A 21695-nucleotide genomic window follows, 5' to 3' on the forward strand; every position below is an offset into this window, starting at 1 on the left:
GTGAAAAAGTATAAATGCTAAGAATACAAAATGAGCAAAAAAAGATGATGATATTTGTGTTGTATATGCAGAATCACACTATGTTAAATATTTCCACTCATTACCATGGTTGAAGGAAGTTTACCAAGAGGACAATGGAGCAAGTCAATTGCCAATGCAACTATGTTATGTAGCTCCAAGAGTACCATGTCAGACTATTCAACTTGATATGATGCAAGAGCCTAATTCACAATTTCAATTTTATTCACATCCATCTCAAAGTTATTGGAACACACCTTTTCCTTGGCAACCTTGGTCATCTCAACAACAAAACCAAACTTGGCAACAAGGTTGGAAAGGAACTTATGGGAGGCATCCACAATATCCTGAATGTTTTCATCAGTATCCTCCATACCCAACTCCATGTTATCCCTACCATCCACCTCCACCAAAACCACAACCCCAACCACATCCATCTCAAACATCCACTCCCACTCAACTACATGTACTACCATTTCCAAACCCACACAAGGAAGTAGCTCAACCCACTTACAATGGTGAGGTACACCACTTCCAAATATCTCGTCTTGATTTAAATGGTATTCATCTTTTAGGAAGAGTATTGAAAAAAAGAGATTCTCTTGATGTCATTGAAGAACAACATGCATAAAAATAAGATTCAAATGAGAAGACCAAAGAATCATGGGCTGCACTAGTTGAGGAGTAGACATCATAATCAAAGATTGAGAAAGTTACCTCATCTTTACCATCAAATCCTCCATGTGTTCAAGAGAATAATCAACAAAAGAAGTAGATTTGAACTTCATGGAAGAAGAATACATCCAAGATGATGCAAATTAGCAAGTGGACCAGGGGCATCAAAACTATATTGAAATATGGTTCTAGACAATCAATAATTTGCAGCCACATACTCTTCCTCAACAATTCCTTTTCTCATCTCAATCAAAGCATTTGGTTTTTGAAAACTAGGTACATGTCAAAGCATATATTTCAAGCCTACACATCAATGTGTCGTCATCTTGATGTGCACACGGCTCCATTAGAAGTATTCTTATACTTGAAAGAGATTTTATTTTTCAAGTAAAGTAGGATAGAAAAAAATAAAAAATGGAAAATAAGAGAAAAAATAAATCTCAGGTGAAAACCTCCTTTGAGGTGCTTGAGATTGATTCATTGATTGAAAACCTCCATGAGGTAGTCAATAGGTTGGGAAAAAAAGAGAAAAAGGAGAAAAAGAAAATATCCTAGGTGAAAATATCATTTGAGGTGCCTAGGCAAACCTACTAGTTAAAAACCTCATTGAGGTAGGTAGTAGACCCAGAAGAAAAAAAAAGGAAAAGAATAATAAAAAATCATTTCTCTATCTCTCTCTCTCTCTCTCTCATGAATGCAGGTGCTCTCCAACCTCTGCAAGCAACAAAAACAAGTTCGCCAATAAAAGAAAAGTTGGTCAAAAGCCTAGTCAAAGGAAGTCAAAATTGGACTTTCTCCTCCTTTGCTTAGATGCTACAAAAGGACCAAGGCCATTCCAATCCATCACCCTCATCTATTTCCACCATCCATTCATCATTCCCAAGATTTTACCACTCATTTTCCTTGTTGTCCTAAAATGCTACAGGAAGGCTCTGTTTTGTTGTATGAAGTAAAAATACAGAGAACAAAAAATTATTTTTGGCATATCTTGGAAATCATGCATCCATTTACCAAGTCGTTTAAGGGGAATATGCATATGGATGATAGAAACATTCCCAATCAATTTCAGTAAATTACGGTGCACACTTTTCGAGAAATTGATTTCCATCACTTACAACCATTTTTAAATTTTCTCGATATTCGTGCATCCATTTGCCAAGTTGTTTCATGGGGATATGAATATGGATGATGGTAACATGCTCAAGAAATTTCAACAAATTCCAATTCACATTTTTCGAGAAATCGACCCCCATCACCTACAAACATTTTTATTTTTTTCTTGATATTCGTGCATCCATTGGCCAAGATTTGTTTATGTGGAGGTGCATACGGATGATGGCAACATGCTTAGAAAATTTTAGGTCAATCCAGTATACCATTTGGGAGATATTGGCAAAACAAGTTTGATACAGGTTTGCTACAGGTTGTTGCTACAAGATTCCTTGTACTGCTACAGGATGTCCTGAAATGCTACAAGAAGTTGGCAAAGGGTTTTTGGAGGAAAAGAATTTTGAGATGAAGTGTTGGAAGGGTGTATGATAGTTTTGAAAAGTGTGGGGAAGGTGAACATCACTCATGGCTAAGCCCAACACTCCAAGAAGGTCGGATTTGACTAAGACAACTTGCTCATGGTAACTGGAAGATAGAGGTTTAGAATGTGGGCTGGCATCTATCAACTCCAACAACAAAAATTTTAACGCCATAAAGAGGCTTGCACAAAAACAAAAGATTACATTAGTCAGAGAAATCATCATGCTATGAATAACTATGCATCAACAAACAAAGGAAGTTAGTACATATGGAATCATCATGTTATGAAGCTCAGTAGTAGCATTTTAGCCAAGGATGTCAATCAACAACAAAAAAAAAAGAAAATAACCTAGGAGACCTACAGATTCAAGACTATCAGCAATAGGACCTCCAATAGATTATCAGATGCAGCTTCAAGACCACCAAAGGAAACTTCAACATTCATATCAGCAACCTCAATATCACCTGCAAAAACACATCAAGGGTAAGACTCAGGCATGCAATCCTTCAAACCTCTCTTACGAACTTATTTTAGCTTGAAAAACATTGCAAGTGTATGAAGGAAAATGTTTTTATAGCCAAGATAGCAGAGCAACCTCATCCTTATCTAGTAATTAACTTCACTTTTCCACCAAGACACGCGCACATGGGGAGAGGACAAGACAAAAGTGAAAAGGACTTGAGAAAGTGGGGTGTAATCAATTAGTCGTGATAGAAGACAAGGAGTGTGAAGGGGTAGGTGAGGGCCAACCCAGAAAACTCAAAGCACTTTGAGTTTATTTTGTAGGCAATAAAAAAAAGAGAAAAGCTGAAAAAAAAAAAAAAAAAGAAATAAAAGGTGGACCCACCACCTCTTGTCATGAAAAATTTAGTTTCTACAAGATTCAGGTTGTGTGAATCTCATTACAGTTGAAGAACCACATAAGCGAAACAAGCAACCTCAACCTACAATAGGGCTTCCTTGGGAAATTGTGATAGAAAATGCAGTAGCAAGAAGAGCAGTAGAAAGAGCATCAAATAGACAAAACAAAAGGCATGAAAAATGTCAGCATACATGCAGAACAAAAAGGCGAGTAGGATGAATAGGTTGCTTAGAGGATGAGCAACAATTTCAGTAGGGTGGTATAATGGGCCTCCAAATTAAACATAAATTAAAGGCCCATCTAACCTTTCGTAGGCACATGAAGGCTATATTAAACCTCTCTTTCTACACTTATTAATGTTTTTTAGCTTTAATATGTTCAATAGGAAGGTTTATGGATAATTGCATATTTGTGCATAATATTATTTATTTTTGTAGAATATTATGAGAATAATGGGAAGATTATGGAGATTTGGAGGAGGAGTTAATTTAGGGACTTGATCCCTACTACAGGAGGATCAATATTGGATAATAAATCAACAAGATATTTTGAAATTATTGCACAGATTCTGGAGCTCCAATGATTGAGAAAATCTAGAAATATGTTCCGTGTCATTTAATGCAAATTACTAGTGTTGGGAACCAGATCCACTATTTGAGAGATTTTGGAGGGGAAAACTTCCTCCTTTCGTGGGGAATGATTCCTAATCATTTCGTATAAGTACAAAATTGAATTTTCCTTTAGGGATTGATTTTTATTGGTCTTCTTGTGGAGAGAACTCATATTTTTGCAGCGCCACTTTCATTTCTTGTAGGGATGTAATTGTATTGATGGAAATAATGAAGATTGATGTCATGTTTAGCTTCAAAATATTGGTATCCTTCATAGGACTCTAACTTTCCTTGGGCTTGGCCATCCCAGGAGTCTCAAAGCCCTTTTGTATCATTTACTTTTATTCCTTTCACTTCTTATTCACATGCATTTCTTGTTCTTGTCTTTTTTTATTTCTGCATTTAGTATTGATGATTTCTTGTTGTAGGATTGGGGTAAATGGTCGCAGTAAGTTATTTTGGAGGATAAAAAGCATGATTTCATCATTTGAACAAATTTGGAAGGTCATATTAATGATTGAGCTACTTGGATTAGTTTGCTTATTTCCAAATCTAAATTTTTGGAAGTCCCTTGTGGAAAATAGTAGTAAATTTCTGCTATTTTTTAGAACATGCTAACGAGCTTCAATCGAGTTGATTCCACTTGCATTAGATCACAAAAAAAATTAAGTCAACAGCAAAATTTACCCCATTTCATTCATACTTGATTATGTTAGGCATTTGATAGATTAACTAGCTCATTAGTTCTCGAATTTCTAGATTTTAGACTAGTAATTTTCTGATATTTTTAGCATGTGTTAACAGGGGTATTTTTGAGTGATTTCACTTGGAATGGAGACCTAATATATCATAGTCAATAAAAAAAAATTCTGATCCAATTTGGATTTGATTTTCTTGGTCATTTGGTGAATTATATCTTCCTGTAGAAAACGTGTTTCCTCTAGCAGATTCCTATAGCACTCTTCCAGCATGTATATACTTGCCCAGATTTTCTCAAAAATGTTTGTTTTTGTCCCTTAGGGTTGAATCATGACCCCAAGGATCTAAATCAATGCTTGAGGAGGAATAAAAACCACTTAGGAATTGCCTTTTTACCCATTCAAAACATCTCAGTGAATTGGTTTAATGGACAAATTTATGAATTGGATAATACAATAATGATTTTCTTGATTGCAAGGTGTTGTAGCGGCTACAACACCCTCTAAAAATTTGCCCTATACCCAATTTTAAAGCCTTCCTTGGTATTATTTATCATCGTCACAAACTTTACTCATTCCATGTGTTTTCTTAGAGTGTTGTGTTCCCTTTTGCAAGTTGGGAAAATTGTTGTCTTATAGCATGTTAGCTTTTGTATCGTGTATATAATCCTTTTCTGGTGGTTCCAAGAGGTCATATTTGCTTAAATTAGTTGTTCTAACCTTATAAGCATCTGTTGCACTCATTACCAAAGTTTTGAGTGTTGTTGCACAAGTGTCATCACGGTCATCGCAAAGTGTACCTTTAGTGTCGCACTTATCGTCAATTTTCATAAATTTGTCCTACATAGGGAAATGATTTGTTCATGTGTTGTGGATGATCTATGTTGTTGAGTCATCAAAGTATTTTAAGTGTGTAATTGTAATCAAAGTTTTATCACTGCTCACACAAATCTCAATGGTCCCACACTTAGCTCTTTTCGGAAAAGCTTCCTGACCAAGCAACTTAGCATCACCCAACCTTCCTAAACTGTGCAGTACCTAGTATCAGTCCTCTAGGCATGACCTTGGTGCTTGGCACTGTGCAATGCATAGTCCCTGCTTCCCAGGACTGCTGCATTGTGCAGTTTCTGTGCCCAAGGTCTGGCCTTGACTTCCATAATTGCACAACCTTGTCTTGCAGCCTGACCTTAAATGCACACATCACAATTCCAAGCTTCAATATCATCCCTTGAGCCCTTGAATTGTACAAATGTGCAATGGGCCAACCTCCCTTATCTCTTGGAACTACGTAGTATGTTCACCCAGTGTCCATTCCCTTAACCTGTCCCACGGTCTCTAAAAATTGCGCAATTTGGTTCCTCAACCCAGCCTGAATTGCGCATTGTGTAGTCTCAAGGCTTAAGGCTCCCCCTTGCTGTTTTAACTACACTACTACGTAGTCACTAAGTCTCTCTCCCAACTCTCCATCTAGTTTCAACTCAGTTAAAGGATCAATATGCTCAATCTTAGACTAGGGGGTTTTCAGATTGATGTCTTCTCGTCATGAGTGAATTGTAGGAATAGGTACACTTTTTCCCATTAATTAACTTCACAATTTCCCCCTTCTTTTTTAGGATATAGGCTACATTGACAAAATTTAACAAAGTTAAACTTTTTCATATTCTCAAAAATATAAATTCAAGTGCAAATCAAATGGCAACGTTTTCAGTCTTGACAACTAAAGGCTTCTCAATCAAGTAATGCCTCCATACCTTAAAACAATGGATGATTGCATTCATCTCTTTCTCATGAACCGGACACTGTCGCTCTCTATCTTGCAACTTCTGACTCGCATATGCCACTGAATGCCCATCTTTATAGTTGTGAGTGGTAGACTTCCTTGTTGCCATAATTTTTCTTTCAACTTTTCTTACCACCTTAAATTCCTTCTCCAATGAATGATGTTCCCAAAGACGAACCTCATTTTGGATGTTATCCTTCAAAGTCCCTCTGAAGACATCAATTCTACGCTCCTTTAGAATATCAGTTGCCTTGATATTCAATTTTTGGAAGTCCTCGCTGTGCTCCACCATTGAACCCATTTATTTTATATTTATTAGTTGGATAAACAAGGTGTTTCTCTTTGTATCCTCATAATGTGCTATCATTTCTTGCGTACAAATTGACCAAGTGACAAGTGGTTTACGAGAATAAAACCATCGATACCATACAAACTGATTGGATTCTAAATATAATGTTGCAATGCATACCTTTTGTGAGTGTTGCACATTATAGAGATCAAAATATTGCTCCATCTATAGTATCCATGTTACCATATCCTTGCCATCAAAATTTCTCATATCTATATTTGGAATATGGTGGTTCTTAAATGCAACAATGGATGCTAGGGTCTTGAACAAACCACTCAGAGTCAATGGTGGCTTTGAAGTTTTTCCTTCTATAGTGAGTGTCGTTGGGGCCAGAGGGAGAAAACCACAAAGTCTCCCTCACCTCCTTTCCCCTAATTTGCTTTTAACCATCCTCCATATTGCTGCCATTTCTTCATATTTGAATTGTTTTTGATCCCCTATAAATCAAGACGAGTTTATTCAAGTATTTCCCCTCTCCAAGGCCTTTGGTGAGAAAATTCAAACTTGTTACAGTGTTTCTATTTTCTTATTCATCCTGCAATTGGAAACATTGTATATCCAAACAAATTGCCCCTTTCTTCCCAGTAGTGATTAAAATATATGCTCCATTATTGTTTGTTGATCATCTGCAAGCTAGAATCTCAATAGAAAAATGCAGTGGCAAGAAGAGCAGCAAAAAGAGCATCAAATAGACAAAGAAAAGAGCATGAAAAATGTCAGCATAGATGCAAAACAAAAAGGTGAGCAATGATAAATAGGTTGCTTAGAGGATGAGAATCAATTTCAGTAGGGGGTATGATGGGCCTCCAAATTAAACATAAATTAAAGGCCCATCTAACCTCTCTTAGGCACATGAAGGCTATATTAAATCTTTCCTTCTACACTTAATAATGTTTTTTAGCTTTAATATGTTCATTAGGATATTTTATGGATACTTTCATATTTGTGCTTAATATAATTTATTTTTGTAGAATATTATCAGAATAATGGGCAGATTAGTGAGATTTGGAGGAGGAGATAATTTAGGGACTTGATGCCTACTACAGGAGGATAAATATTGGATAATAAATTGACAAGATATTCTGAAATTATTGCATAGATTTTGGAGCTCCAATGATTGAGAAAATCTAGAAATGTGTTCCCTGTCATTTAATGCAAATTACTAGTGTTGGGAACCAGATCCACTATTTGAGAGATTTTGGAGGGGAAAACTTCCTCATTTCATGGGGAATGCTTTCTAATAATTTTGTATAAGTACAAAATCGAATTTTCCTCCAAGGATTGATTTTTTTTAGTCTTCTTGTGGAGAGAACTCATATTTTTGTAGCTCCACTTTTATTTCTTACAGGGATGTAATTGTATTGATGGAAATAATGAAGATTGATGTCATTTTCAACTTATAAATCTTGGTCTCCTTCATAGGACTCTAATTTTCCTTGGGCTTGGTGATCCCAAGAGCCTCAGAGCCCTTTTGTATCATTTACTTTTCTTCTTTTCAGTTCTTATTCACATGCATTTTTATTTATTTATTTATTTATTATTATTATTATTATTTTTATTTTTTTTTCTGCATTTAGTATTGATGATTTCTTGTTGTAGGATTGGGGTAAATGGTTGAAGTAAGTTATTATGTAGGATAAAAATCATGATTTCATCGTTTGAACAACTTTGGAAGGTCATAGTAATCATTGAAATAATTAAATTAGTTTTCTTATTCCCAAATCTAAATTTTTGGAAGTCCCTTATGGAAAATAGTAGTAAATTTATGCTATTTTTTAGAACATGCTAACAAAATTCAATCGATTTGATTCCACTTGAATTATATAAAAAAACCATTTAAGTTAATAACAACATTTACCCCATTGCATTCACACTTGATTAGGTTAGGCATTTGATAGATTAACTAGCTCACTAGTTCTAGAATTTCTATATTTTAGACTAGTAATTTTTGGTTATTTTTAGCATGTGTTAATAGGGGTATTTTTTAGTTATTCCACTTGGAATGGAGACCTAAGACATCCTAGTCAATAAAAAAATTTCTCCCATCTAATTTTGATTTGAGTTCTTGGTCATTCAGTGAATTATGTTTTCTTGTAGCAAATGTGTTTCTTGTAGCAGATTCTTGTGTCATTCTTCCAACATGTATATACTTGCCCATATTTGCTCAAAAAGGTTGGTTATTGTCCCTTAGGGATGAATCATGACCCCTAGGATCTAAATCAATGGTTGAGTAGGAATAAACACCACTTATGACTTGCCTTTTTACCCATTCAAAACATCTCAGCAAATTGGGTTAATAGACAAATTTATGAATTGGATAATACAATAATGATTTTCTTGATTGGCACATCCAATGAACTCTGTCAATAGATCTAAACTCTTTGAAATTTAATGATTGATATTTATTTAATGATATTTACTTTAAGCAATTAGAATTTTTTTTCCTTCCTTGTATTTTCTTTCTTGCAATAGGTTATGGTGTCCATTTCGAGCATTTCCATTTCTACAACTAGTTAGCATTTTACTTCTTTACATGCACTCTATTACATCATGACAACAAAGGAAGGACACATTGTATGTTGCACATATAGTGCCGATACCTCTTAATTTTGTACAGACCTCGGGTTGATAATTAAATTTGAGAGTTGCAACATTCTTGTTGCAACACTGAGGCTCATCAGTTAGCATCACTTTTTGGCCTTTGCATAGCAAGACAATTCGCTCAAGTTTCTTGTCTTCTGAGGAAAGGTTGGAATATGTGTTGTCATCTTCTGCAATGGATCTTGCAATAGAAGTTTTTAAAGATTTTATCATTTTCTTATTATGGACACATGTTTGAGCATTGGTTGGAAATAGATGCATCGAATCATGGAAATAATGTATTTCATCTTTTGATAAGGAGTTTGTTCATGACATGAGGATGTTATAGTTGTCAACTGTTGGATTTGCATCTCTAATGTTTTGGAGGATGTATCTAAAGGTAACTTGGGCGACGTTGTTTCCTTGTTAACTAAATATTGTGTCTAATGTGATGATTGTGTTGAATGTATTTCATAGTGTGCTTCTGTGGCTTGTGCCTGCATAGAGTGGTATGTCTTTGGTGGGCGGTAACTGGCCATGATCATAAACTAATATAATGGAACAACCATTGAATGACATGTTTCTTTGTAGTGGGAATGCCTCTCGAAGACGTTCATCAGTCTGGCTAAGAAGCGTTGGCCCAATGAAGCTCATTTCATCGATTAGTATGTACCGGATATGCTTAAATTATTCTTGGAATGTTGCAAGAGCGTTGACTTCTAAGGGCATAAGATACTTTATAGGAAGGTGGACAGTGGAATTGATTTTCAATGATTGTATGTTGAAGGATGCAACGGCTATAGGGGATATGAGCACGGTTTGTGGAGGTCCTGAGCTGGAAAGGGTTATGAAAATTTATTTGATGCAATTTATAAGGTGGGATTTTCTAGTTCCAACAATGCCTTGTATTATCATTCTTATAGCGACCAAAATATAATTCTTAGAAAAATGATTAGAAATAATATTTAGAGCCTTTATTTGCATTGGAGATAATGAGTTAAGGTTCGTCAGGATATGTTTATGTGTGTGAAGAATGCATTGGACATAGCGACTATTCTCAATAAATTGTATGCCTTTTTCATGTAGATCTAATGGGATAGTGGTATGATTCCAGTTATGGTTTTCATCAAAACCACGAAGGCCAAGCTTGTCTAGGTCATTTATGAGGATCTCATTTATAGGGTGCAATTGGGAGAGTAATTCCCATTCATTTAACTCCATGGTGTTTGGAGGATGGGTTTCGTGAATAGTAGAGTTATCATTTGCAATAGGTTCAATATCAGATAGTGTGTGGCATTGATGTCGAGGTTTGTATAAAGGACGAAAGGTTCGCCAGTTTGTGATGAATTCTTCAACAGAATCTCCTATATCTCGAGCAATATGACAAAATGGTTTGTATATCATAAGTTGAACTTGACAAAATACAGCGTAGCAACGTTCTGTTGTAGAAGGTATTGAGGAGCAATGTGGTATGACCCGAACAATTGCTTTTACAGGTCTAATTTTCCATTTGTTTGTCTTTCGACTAGGATTATATAACTAGGACCTTGCTAGTTCTATAAGTGATGTGGATTCTAGGGCAGATGGGCATTGGATGTATGTATCTGTGATGTGTGGTGATGGAGAAGAGGTCATGTTATTTTGTGGAAGGCGCATATAAATGTTTTGGCTTACATTTTGTTATCACTTAGAAGTTTTCCCTAGAAGTGATCAAAAGAAGGAAGCATCTGAGGTAACCACAAACTAATCTTTTAGGCTTAGGTTCTAGCCAACCTAAGTCTAGAGAGGGCTCTCTTTTTATAATTTAGCTTTGTTTTTATGGGATTTAAGGCTAGTTCTTAGTGTTCATGGGGTTTTGTTTTGAATTCAATGTTGGGTTGTGGAATTCTTAGAGAAGATGGATAGATCTAGGTCTTCAAGCCATTGAGCTATGGATTCAACAAAAGGATAGCATAACTAGACTAGATCATTAAAGGGAATGTTTACAGGGCAGGCTAGCAAAGAAAAAGGAAAATATTCAGATCTAATGGATGAAATGATTCTAACTAGGGTGAAAGGGCACTTAAGAATCCTTGGACTAGGATCAGAATGAAGAAAATATGGTGATCATGAACAAATGGCAATTAAGAATCCTTTGTTATAGACTAGAGGAGAAACCGTGGAAGCTAAGTATTAGTTAATAACTCCCTAGCTAAGATAGTTTAGGAGAAAAAATTTAGAATGTAAAATAGTTAAGACAGAGTGCATTCAAGCAATTTATGAAATATCATTCCTTGTTATACATTAAGATTTTAGAGAAACAAATAAGATTATGGAAAAAACATAAGGAAAAAAAACATTGAGCATGGAATAATACTTATTTTTATTTCGCTTTACACAAGAATCATGTAAAATAGTTGTTCTTTATTCCTTGATTCAGCAAGCCAATCCAGTCATTGATACAATAGAACTTTGATTTGAGAGAAAAAGTCTATAGAAATGTCTTGGAATCCACACCACATGCTTCAAAATGTGAAGTATTTATACAAAAAATATTTACAAAATATCTCAAAACAATTTTAGATTTAATATAGGGAATAAAATATCTTCATGCATGAAGATAGAGACATATGTAAAACTGTTTCTTGTTGTCCCTTTTATTGTGGTGTTGCTGGTTGTTTCTGTTGAGTTTTGAGCCCTTAAGCTGGCTGATAGTTGTGGTATTTCTATGCTAGAACCTTATTTACTTTAATCTTTCACTGATACTCTCTGACTCTGTTGATCTGTCTTTTACCTGTTTCACTATGGCTGCCTTCAGATTTACTATGGTACTTTCTGATGTAAAACTTTTTCATAGTAAATCTGTCATTTTCTCCCACCATTCTGCCTCAGGCAATCTCATTTTCAACATTCTTCTATAAATTTCATCCGCCTATGTGTATTTTGCAAAGTTGGGCTTGGTGAGAAACAAATGCTTCACCTCATGTTCTTGGAAAAACATGTTATCCAATGTATCATACAATACTTCCCCAGTTGGTAGGGATTTAATGCCTGAAGAGCTTGCTTGTTCCTTGGCCAATCTCCTGAGTCTAACACTATAGTCCAATCAGGTCATGAGTTTATCATTCATGACCATAGGACTGGGAAGACCTTCGTCCCTCAAAATTTGAAATTTAACCATAAACCTTCCAACGACTACCTCCATGTTGTGGCACTTTTCTTCTAAGTTGAGCATGAGGTTTCTTTTGGAAAGAACCTTTTTAATCTTTAGGATGGCTTTAGTCCTATCCTCTATTTCAAGCTCGTGGATCTCATATATGTTCTTACTATTTAGGAGGTGGACGAGCCAATTTGCATCCTCAGGTTTGTCTTCTAATTCTTCCCTTACTTTCTAGATGGGCTCAGTGGCTACCTTCACCAATTCGGTTTGCTCAAATATAACTTGGATTGATGGATTGACAGAGTCAATGATATTGGCCCAGAGCATCTCTTTAGTTTCTCCTAGTGGCTTCTGTAGTGTCAAATCTTTTTCTAGGACTTTGATTTTCTCACCCATTCTTTGGGCTTTCTGTGTTTCCTCTTTCATGAATTTGGGCAAGTTTGAAATCAGTTTCCAAACTTTCCACTTTCTCCTTTAACCTTTTGAGCTTTGTAGCTTGGATGGAAATCTCCTCCATAGCTTTTACCAGTTCTGCTATTTTCTCAGTTGATGTACCTGCTGATGTAGTGGACTCAGTTATAATTGGTAGTGCCGTGGCAGGTGGAGTTGTAGGTGCCAATGATGCTGCCATTTTGGAAGGAATTGATGTTGTCACTGTGGGGATGGCAGATGTGGAAGTTGTGGCTAGGTCACTTTTCTTGGACTAAATCAAAGTGTCCAACTCCTTCTCTGTTTCTTTAAGCTGATCATTTAGATTTAGGACTAGGTCCATAAGCTCTTCATGTCCTTGTTGTGCTTCTAAGACTTCCATTGTTTGAGGGTGATGCAACTGGGGAATTTTGAGCTACTTCTTCAGTGCAGCAATGTCATCATTCTTCTTTTTAATTAGCTGCTATGTTTCTTTCACATCCTTGGGATCATGTCCCAATTCTATCACTAAGTGCTATAAGGACTTGATTCTTGTATCTTTGGTTTGTGAGGAGGCCTTTTCCAACTGAAACTAAGTTGACATATTGTTTAAAGAGTTATGAAATTGGTGGGTTGCTATGGCTTTCCATGTCAATGTAGAATAAATCATCTCACCTATTTGCTTATGCAGCTCAATCTTGTTAATGGGATGAATATCCCTTGCCAGTACTTCGAAGTCCACTTTCTTAAAATATGATGTTGTACTTGGCTACTGAGTGGTTGGCTTGATGAAAGTCATCTGAATTTTCCCCTCTTTAACATCAAAGGTTGAAATAAGCCTTGTTTGATTGGTAGGGGTCATTTTCAGATACTGTGCATAGGTTTGGGCTTTCAGCCTCTCATTTCTAGCCTTTATTTCTTTGTATCTCTCCTTAAAGTCTTGGTATTTATCTGTTGGCATTCTGAAAGAGGATATCTCAACACTTTGTTGCCTTTCCAACATCTGAGTATGTGATGTGGAAGGTTTTAGAGTGCCTATAGATGGAGTGGCAGGTCTACTCCCATCTCTTTCTGTGCTTGTAACCTCAGTTGTCTCCTCTATATATTCCTGTTCAGAGACATGATTCATTCTTTGTCTCTTAGCGTGGCTTATCTCTCCATAGGCTTGTTATGTTTCTCTTTCTGAAGTAGTGGCCCCTTCCCTGTTTCTCTTGAGGCTTTTCTCCTCATTTAGAAGAGTTTGTAGAACTAGAGGGGTACTCATGGTGGTTTCTAGCCTATCTGATTTCTCTGGTATGTCTGTTTGATCTGGCACTTCTGATAGGTCTGGTACTTCTGATTCTTCTAGTACCTGTGATTCTTTTGGCACCTGTAGGAAAGAACCCTCATCAAGTTGTTTCTCTAGATCAATTAATGTGTTTTCCACAACAACTTCAGTACTATCCCTGTCCTCTAAAGTGTTTTCCACCCATTGCAATTGGTTGGCATACTTTTCTATCTCAGGGATGTGGTGATGAATATAGGGAGCCATCTTGTTTTCTGCCTTCTTTTGTAGATGAAATCCAAGGGATCATATCTCCATATGAAGCTCTGTTTTAGATTTAATCTTTGAAGGATTAGGTCTACCTCCTTTCTAGCTTCTCTGCTATTACAAATAAAGGGACCTAATTGGTCTTTGATCTTGAGTTGGGCTTTCTTTTTGGCTTTAACAAAGTGTACCTCATCTGAATTTATTATCTGCCTGTAGTATTCCAGAGAAAATAACCTCATTGGGAGGTATTTAGGTAGTTTGTATGGGGCCATCTCATAGCCATAAATTCTGATCTCAGTGTAGTTTTGGTACAAGTACCAATCACCTACTTTGGATTGTTTTGTGAGTTACAGGATCCTGCTTATATCTGAACTGATTCTCGGAGGGGGGCTTCCTATCAGCATTGTCAAATGGGATGTACAAATAGGTCTATGAAGTCTACATATGAATATGGAGAGTGATATTTATGGATCAATGGAGTCCAAAAAATTACTGATCTAGGCCAAGCTTCTGGAGAGTAAAGGGGAGCTTATCTGCTTGGTAGTATAGAAAAAGGTGATACAAAACAAAGGAAAACTTGAAGACTCGCTCATTACTCATCCTAAGGAACTGGTCATGCATTCTATCAGCTATAAACTTGGCATAATCATAAATAACAGCAGGAGGTTGTCCTGGAGTGTATATGGACATGAAAGCTAGGATGATTTCATCTATACACTCACTAGTGGTATAACCTAGGACACTAGATATCATTGCTACAATGTCCTGGCCAAATGGGGAAAATACAGTATACACATATGGAGTGGATTCTTTAGGGGTATACTTTTCTTCTACAATGAAGGTCTAAATTGTGTGGGCCAATCTTGCAGGGCTGAGCTTGGGAAATAAGTCCAATAGATCTCTGATGGAGAGGGGAGTCAAGTTTTGGCTAGGTTGAAGTTGCAGCATCTCATTAATAGATTCATTAGTGATGGTGAAAAATATGGTTTGGTTAGGGGACATCACTGCTCTTTGACTGGAGATATAATTTGCATGGTAGTAATGGACAATTTCTGGGAAAATGTGAACTTCAGGGAATTGGTACTTGGGCAAATTGGACTCCCAAAAACCAATTTTATCAGCATGGTTTAGGTATTGGTCTCTGTATCGGTAGTATAGTTTGAGAGGAGATTCATGGACAGAGGTTTCCTTTATCTGGAAATCCTTATCAGCCAGGGGAGATTGTCTAGGTCTAGATGAGGAGTGGAAATAGGTCTCACATCCATGGCAATTGGGGCAACCATTCTTAGTTTTTGTGGATTTGAGAATGGGGGAGGTGATTTTTCAGTGCTTTAGGGCAAGGGTGGTTCAATACAGATTAGGTTTGAGTTGCTAGAGTTTTGTTAATTAATTTTTTACCTTAACTAAGAAAACTCAATAACTGGTTCTAAAATTGATAGGGTTTTCCAATGAATTATGGCTTAAATACCTAGAATTAAGGAGAACTGGCTCTCAACAGGGAAACTTGCAACTGCGAATAGTCAAAAAGGCTGGAAAGAAAACTGGGTGCTTTGTGGCATCTTTAGGGTGCAATTGGACGTAGGTTGACAGCTTCGACATTCGTAGGTGTGTGCATGGAGGTTTACAGTTGAAAAAACGATAAAAACAAATGATTTGGGGCTTTTGGCTTTATGCGTGAAAGTCAATTTTGGTGGGTACGAGTGAACAGTGGTCATTTTGTCGTGTAGTGGGGTGACCAGTAACTATTTTGTCACGTAGCAGGGTGAATAGTAACTATTTTGTCACGTAGCGGACGGGTGGTAAGTGGTTTCTATCACACTGCTTTTGGGCGCTAAATGGTATTGGGATGAGGCCGCCCGATTCCATACATTGAACAACACGTAGCATCGGGGGCCCAACGGAAAATAACTTTTTTGGGTGGGTATTGTTCGGACGTCGGGCCCACCCAAAATGGATAAGGGCCGTCAGATGTGGAGGGAAGTGATCGTACGATGATCGGGCAGGGGAGTTGCATGAAGGGTAGTGGGGGGCCCAGCAGGCACTTAAGTGCGGCGGTTTTTGGATTAACGAGGGATTAAAGCAGGGTTAGGGTGTTGGGGTCATTAGTGATGAGTTTAAACAGGGGATTAGCTAACTTAATTGTAAACCGATTAGTTAGTGGGTTTTTGGGGTTTTTGGTGAAATCACAGTTTATATTTTAAACTAGGGTATAGGGCTAGTTAATAAGCAGGAGTTAAATATATACAGGGAAATGGGTTTTTATTTACGGGATTTAATAAATAAAATTAGTAATTAATAAAATGAGCAGAAAGGGGCGCCATACCCTAAGTAAATGTTTTTCATGATTTTTAATGCTTTTTCAACATAAATACTTACGTACGATAAGGTGTTTTGTGGGTTTTTTATATGAAAATGATTTATGTGGGGGGATAAATACTTTTCCTAAGTAAAATTATTTCAACCTTAGGAAAGGAGTATTATTAGGGGCAACGAATGAACTGAAGGGGGGGGATGAATTTTTATGAGGGGGTTTTAGTACTTATTGTCTATAAGTCATTGAGTCGAGGGTCCAGTCCCTCGAAAAGTTAAAGAAATGCTCTGAGCCTCTTTGACTTAGGGTTTTTAAGTACTTTGAACTTTATTGTGGGAAATTAGTTAAGTAAAAGGTGAAATGAATGAGGGAAGTTAATTAATTTCCTTTGATATCCATTTGCATACTTGATTGTCCATTGATAACTGGAACTTTTATGATGGAAAAGATGATAAACATGCTTTTGTCTAATCAATTACCAAACTTCTGCAACCTTTCTTCTACTTACCCATGTACTCATTCTACCGTTTTCATTTCTCTTTATTAGGGTGCATTTGCGCTAGCAAAGCCTTATCAAACATTTTTCTTTCTTTTTACAATATTAAACTAACTAAATCTAACCTTATTACATCCAAGGGCTCAGATTAAAGAGTTGAGCTCCTTTTATTTGCTCTACCTATCTAATTATCTGCTAAGGTAACACTGTTTGGCCAGATTTTTATTCTCTACCTATAGACATGAAATTGAAAACATGAAATAGCCCAGTTTAAACATTATGACTATCATGGATTGTGACAAGGATTACAAGATGCACACAATCATTTTATTCTGCTTAAAAGTAAAGTAGGAGTGGCATTTTGGCTTGCTCACTTTCATGGTCTTTTCTCTTTTCTTAGGGTTCATATTTTTAATCTTTTTTGACCTTTTATTATTCTTTTTGTCCTTTGATTATTCTTTTAGGACATACCCTCTTTACATTTTTTAATTTTTTGAATATGGAGAACATTTGCAGAAAGAAAAGGTATGTACATATTACAGGTTTAATCTCAATCATTCAAAAATTATGAATCCTATTGGTATAGGAACCTAACAGTGGCTCCACTTGGGGATGGCATTTCCTAGTGAAATGTCATGAACTTTGTAGACTAATGGCCTTCTAGTTGTGATGTTACCTTGCAACTTTTCATTTTCATGTTTCTGCATTATTGCTATTTAAGACAGTAAAACTTTTAAAGCTTAGGGCCTTCTCCTTGGGCTTCAACTTCAAAAATCACCATCCAATCAACTCTAGACTTTTGAAAGTAAAGTATGTAAATATGATTAGTGAAATTAGTAACTAGGTTCAATATAATGTTTGAGCATTCGACCATTCACTGCTCCTCATTCTGCTTCTGTACCATCCATTTCTCTGAGGAAGAAAGCATTATTACCCTTGAAAGAAATAATGATATATGGGCCTTTCCATAGGAAATCAAATTTCCCATGTTTACCTTTATCTTCTCTCCTTGAATCCCATTTTAGGACTTTGTCCCCTAGGTAAAAACTTCTACCTTAGTCCTTTTATCAAAAGTCTTCTTAATCCTTTCTTGCACAACTTGAGATCTGATGTACACTTCTTCCCTGGTTTGCTGCAAGTGAATTGTTTGATTGATTCTTATTTGAATGTCATTTGATTCAACCTGTAATTCTTGGATTAGCTTCATTACTAGTGTTCCCAAGGAAGATGAGAAAACAGCTTCCATTCCATAAACTAATTGATAAGGATTAGTACCAATGGATTTCTTTGTGGTTAGCCTGTTTGCCCATAAGGCATTTACTAGCTTTTTGTTCCATGTTTTCTTGTTATCATCTAACAATTTTTTGATGATATTAACCAAACTTTTGTTTGAGGATTCTGCTAGTCCATTTCCTTGGGGCTAATAAGCTGTGGAGTGGCCCAGAGTTATATGATACTTGTTACAAAAATCAATCATTCTTCTAGATTTGAAAGTTGTTGCATTATCAATGATGATTTTGGTTGGGCACCTGAATCTTGATAGGATGTTTGCCTCAAGGAAGGTTATTATAATAGTGTCAGTGTCTTTCCTTGATGGTATGGCTTCTATCCATTTGGTAAAATAATATGTAGCAGTGAGGATCCATATGTGTTGGGCAGAGGAAGGTGGGTGGATTTCACCAATGAAGTCAAGACCCCATTGTTGAAAAGGTGCTTCAATAGAGATTGGTTTTAGGGGCACGGGTAAAAGCTTTTTCTTTCCTTCAAAAATCTGACATTTATGATAGGAGGTTACAAATTTCTTTACATCAGAAAATAAAGTAGGCCAATAGAAACCGACTCTAAGAATTTTGTCAACAGTGGTTTTCTAGTAAAGATGTCCTCCATAGTCGCCTGCATGAAACTCTTGTAACACTTTGTTAGATTCTTGTTTTAATAAACAATTAAGAAGGATATATTCATGGTTCCTCCAAAACAAAGCATTGTCAATTATGCAAAATTTTAAGGATTTCATTTATAAAAATATTCTTTTGGTTCTGGATAATTCAAGAGGAGCTTGTAGATTTTGTAAAACATATATGATGTCAACGTACTATGGTGATTCAATAAAGGCCTGGCTGATTGGTGGAGTTGCCATCTTCTCTCCATTATCCATTTCTGCAATAAAATTTATATCTAAGGCCTAACAGTTCGATTCAGCCATGATCTTGGCTAAACCTTGGCCTTTGATTAAATTTTTTGGTTTGATTTCTAGGTCATATTCTAATATAGTAGAAATCCATTTCCATATCTTTCCATCTGGATCATCCTGAGTTAGGATATCCTTGACTACTGAATTGGGGACATAGGCTATTATATGAGAATATAAAATGTAAACTCTAAAATATTTGATATCTTTGACCAAAGTAAAGGCTTTCTTTTCCATTATATTGTATTTCAAGGGGGAATCTCTCAGGGATTTGCTAAAAAAGGCAATAGGTTGTTCATAACCTTGATCATTCTTCTGCAGTAAGAATGTAGCAATTGTGTGTTCAGAAGCAAAGGAAAATATAATGAAATCTCTATCAAACTTTGGACAAAACTGGTGTTTTTGTTAAGGCTAGCTTAATATCTTCAAAGGATTTCTTAGCCTCAATGGTCCATTTTATGGTCGAATCTTTTTTCAACATATTATTTAATAATCTAATTAATTCTGCTAAGTTAGAAATAAATCTTGTAAGAAAGTTAATTTTCAAGATGGCTTCAATTCTTGTAGGATCTATTCGGATGCCATATTTAAAGATTATATGGCCTAATAACTTTCCCTCTTCAAACCCAAATAAAGATTTTTTTGGATTCAAAGAAATTCCATACTTCTTGCATTTGATGAAAACCTACCTTAGATGATCTAAGTGTTGTTTATCAGATTTTGAGAATACAGTGATGTCATCTAAATATATTACTAGGAAGTCATGAATTTCCTTAGCAAAAGTTATGTCCATGGCTCTTTGGAAAGTGGCTCTTGAATTCTTTAATCCAAAAGGAATCTTCACATACATGAATGTGCCCCAAGGTGTAGTAAACACAGTTTTAGCCTGGTCATCTGGGTGAACTAAAATCTAATTGTAACTAGAAAACCCATCCAATAATGAGATTCTGGTCGACCCTACTACCCTTTGTAAGATATGATCCATTTTAGGGAGAGGGTAATTGTCTTTAAGTGAAACTTTATTAAGATTTCTGAGATCAACATAAAGTCTGATCTCACCAGTTTTCTTCCTTGTTGGCACCAAATTTGAAACCCAATTAGAAAATCTGATTGGTGTTATTATCTTGGCCTCATACATCCTTTGGATTTCCTTTTCAATAGAAGACAATAGTGTTATAGAAATTTTTGTGCCTTACAGCTCTAAGCATGAAATGTCCATAAACCAAGGGATCCAAAGTCCCTAAAAGTGTTTTTCCTGCCCCTAAAGGAACAAGGTCAACCAATTACAGCTTCTCCCAGAAGTTCTCCACCAGAAATTGCTCAGAATCAGTCAAATCAGGATCATTTCAGCTGCTCCACTAGCTGCCTGCGTTGCATAGCACCCCAGTACACTAGCTAGGTGCGTTGCAACGCACCTAAATGCACTACCAGGGTGCGCTGAGTGGGAAATGCCAAATGGCAGTGTCATTCCGCGAGGTGGACAGACAATGGAAGCTTCCAGAATCTTCCTCAATGACACTTGCCTCACTGAGTTCGACCAAGGATGAGTAAGAGGCTCTCAGCCTCCAAGTGGAAGCAAGAACTAACAGAGAGAAGCCACAAGTCAAAACATAAGCTGACTCCTCCTCTCTGCTTACATCTATATATGGATCCCTCATCCCAGAGATCCAGAGGCTGGAATTTTGTACTTTGTAGAGAATTGTTGTTGGTTTTGAGATTGAGATTAGTGCATTGGGTGATTTATGCTTTGTTGGAGGTGAAGAAGGGATTCCTTTGCTGGGAGGTAGATGCTGGATCAGGACTCACTTGGTTGTATCTTCTCCTGAATCTTCTTGTTATATCAATAAAACTATTTGAGTTTCTCCTACATGCTTGTGTATCAATGATGTTTTGTTATATTTGCATGTTTAGCTTAAATCTGATCCTAAGCTATTTATGAATGTAAATCTATGTCTTTGTGTAGTTTTCCTCTTCTGTGATCTTGCAAGAACTTGGTGAAGTTGGGCAAGTAAGGGAGTAGGTAGTTGGAAGCTGTCAAAGAGGAGAGTGATTGGATCAACAAACTAGCGCAAGACACAAGTTAGTTCATCCTTCCTCTTCGTTTACATTTCATAAAGAAGAATACGAAAGTAGTTTTCCTTGTTTGTTGCTAAGGCACTGTCACACCTTAGAGTGGGATAGGGGCATTCTGAGTAGATACTTTTCCCAACAACAAAATGGCGACTCTGCTGGGGATCGTGTCTAGTTAGTTTATTTGTGTTTCTCTTGTTGTTTGTTTCATAAACACAGAATTAGCAATCGAACTGCATTTGCCATTATCAAATGCAAAGTAGCTGCTACTTCAATCCACTCACTAGATTTGTTTATGATTTGAATAGCTGATCCAAAAATGCTCTAATTACCCTTTGTGATAGCTCTTAGTCCTCCTTTAAATCATCCCTCTGATTGTACCTTACTGATTGCTTTTACTCGGCCAAAATCCATAGATTAAATTGCAAACCGTGACCCAGAACTCGGA

The sequence above is a fragment of the Pinus tabuliformis genome, chromosome 5_2, assembly GCF_031772625.1.
Source record: "Pinus tabuliformis cultivar Carrire ecotype Pingquan chromosome 5_2, CPIR1, whole genome shotgun sequence".
Taxonomy (NCBI): Eukaryota; Viridiplantae; Streptophyta; class Pinopsida; order Pinales; family Pinaceae; genus Pinus; species Pinus tabuliformis.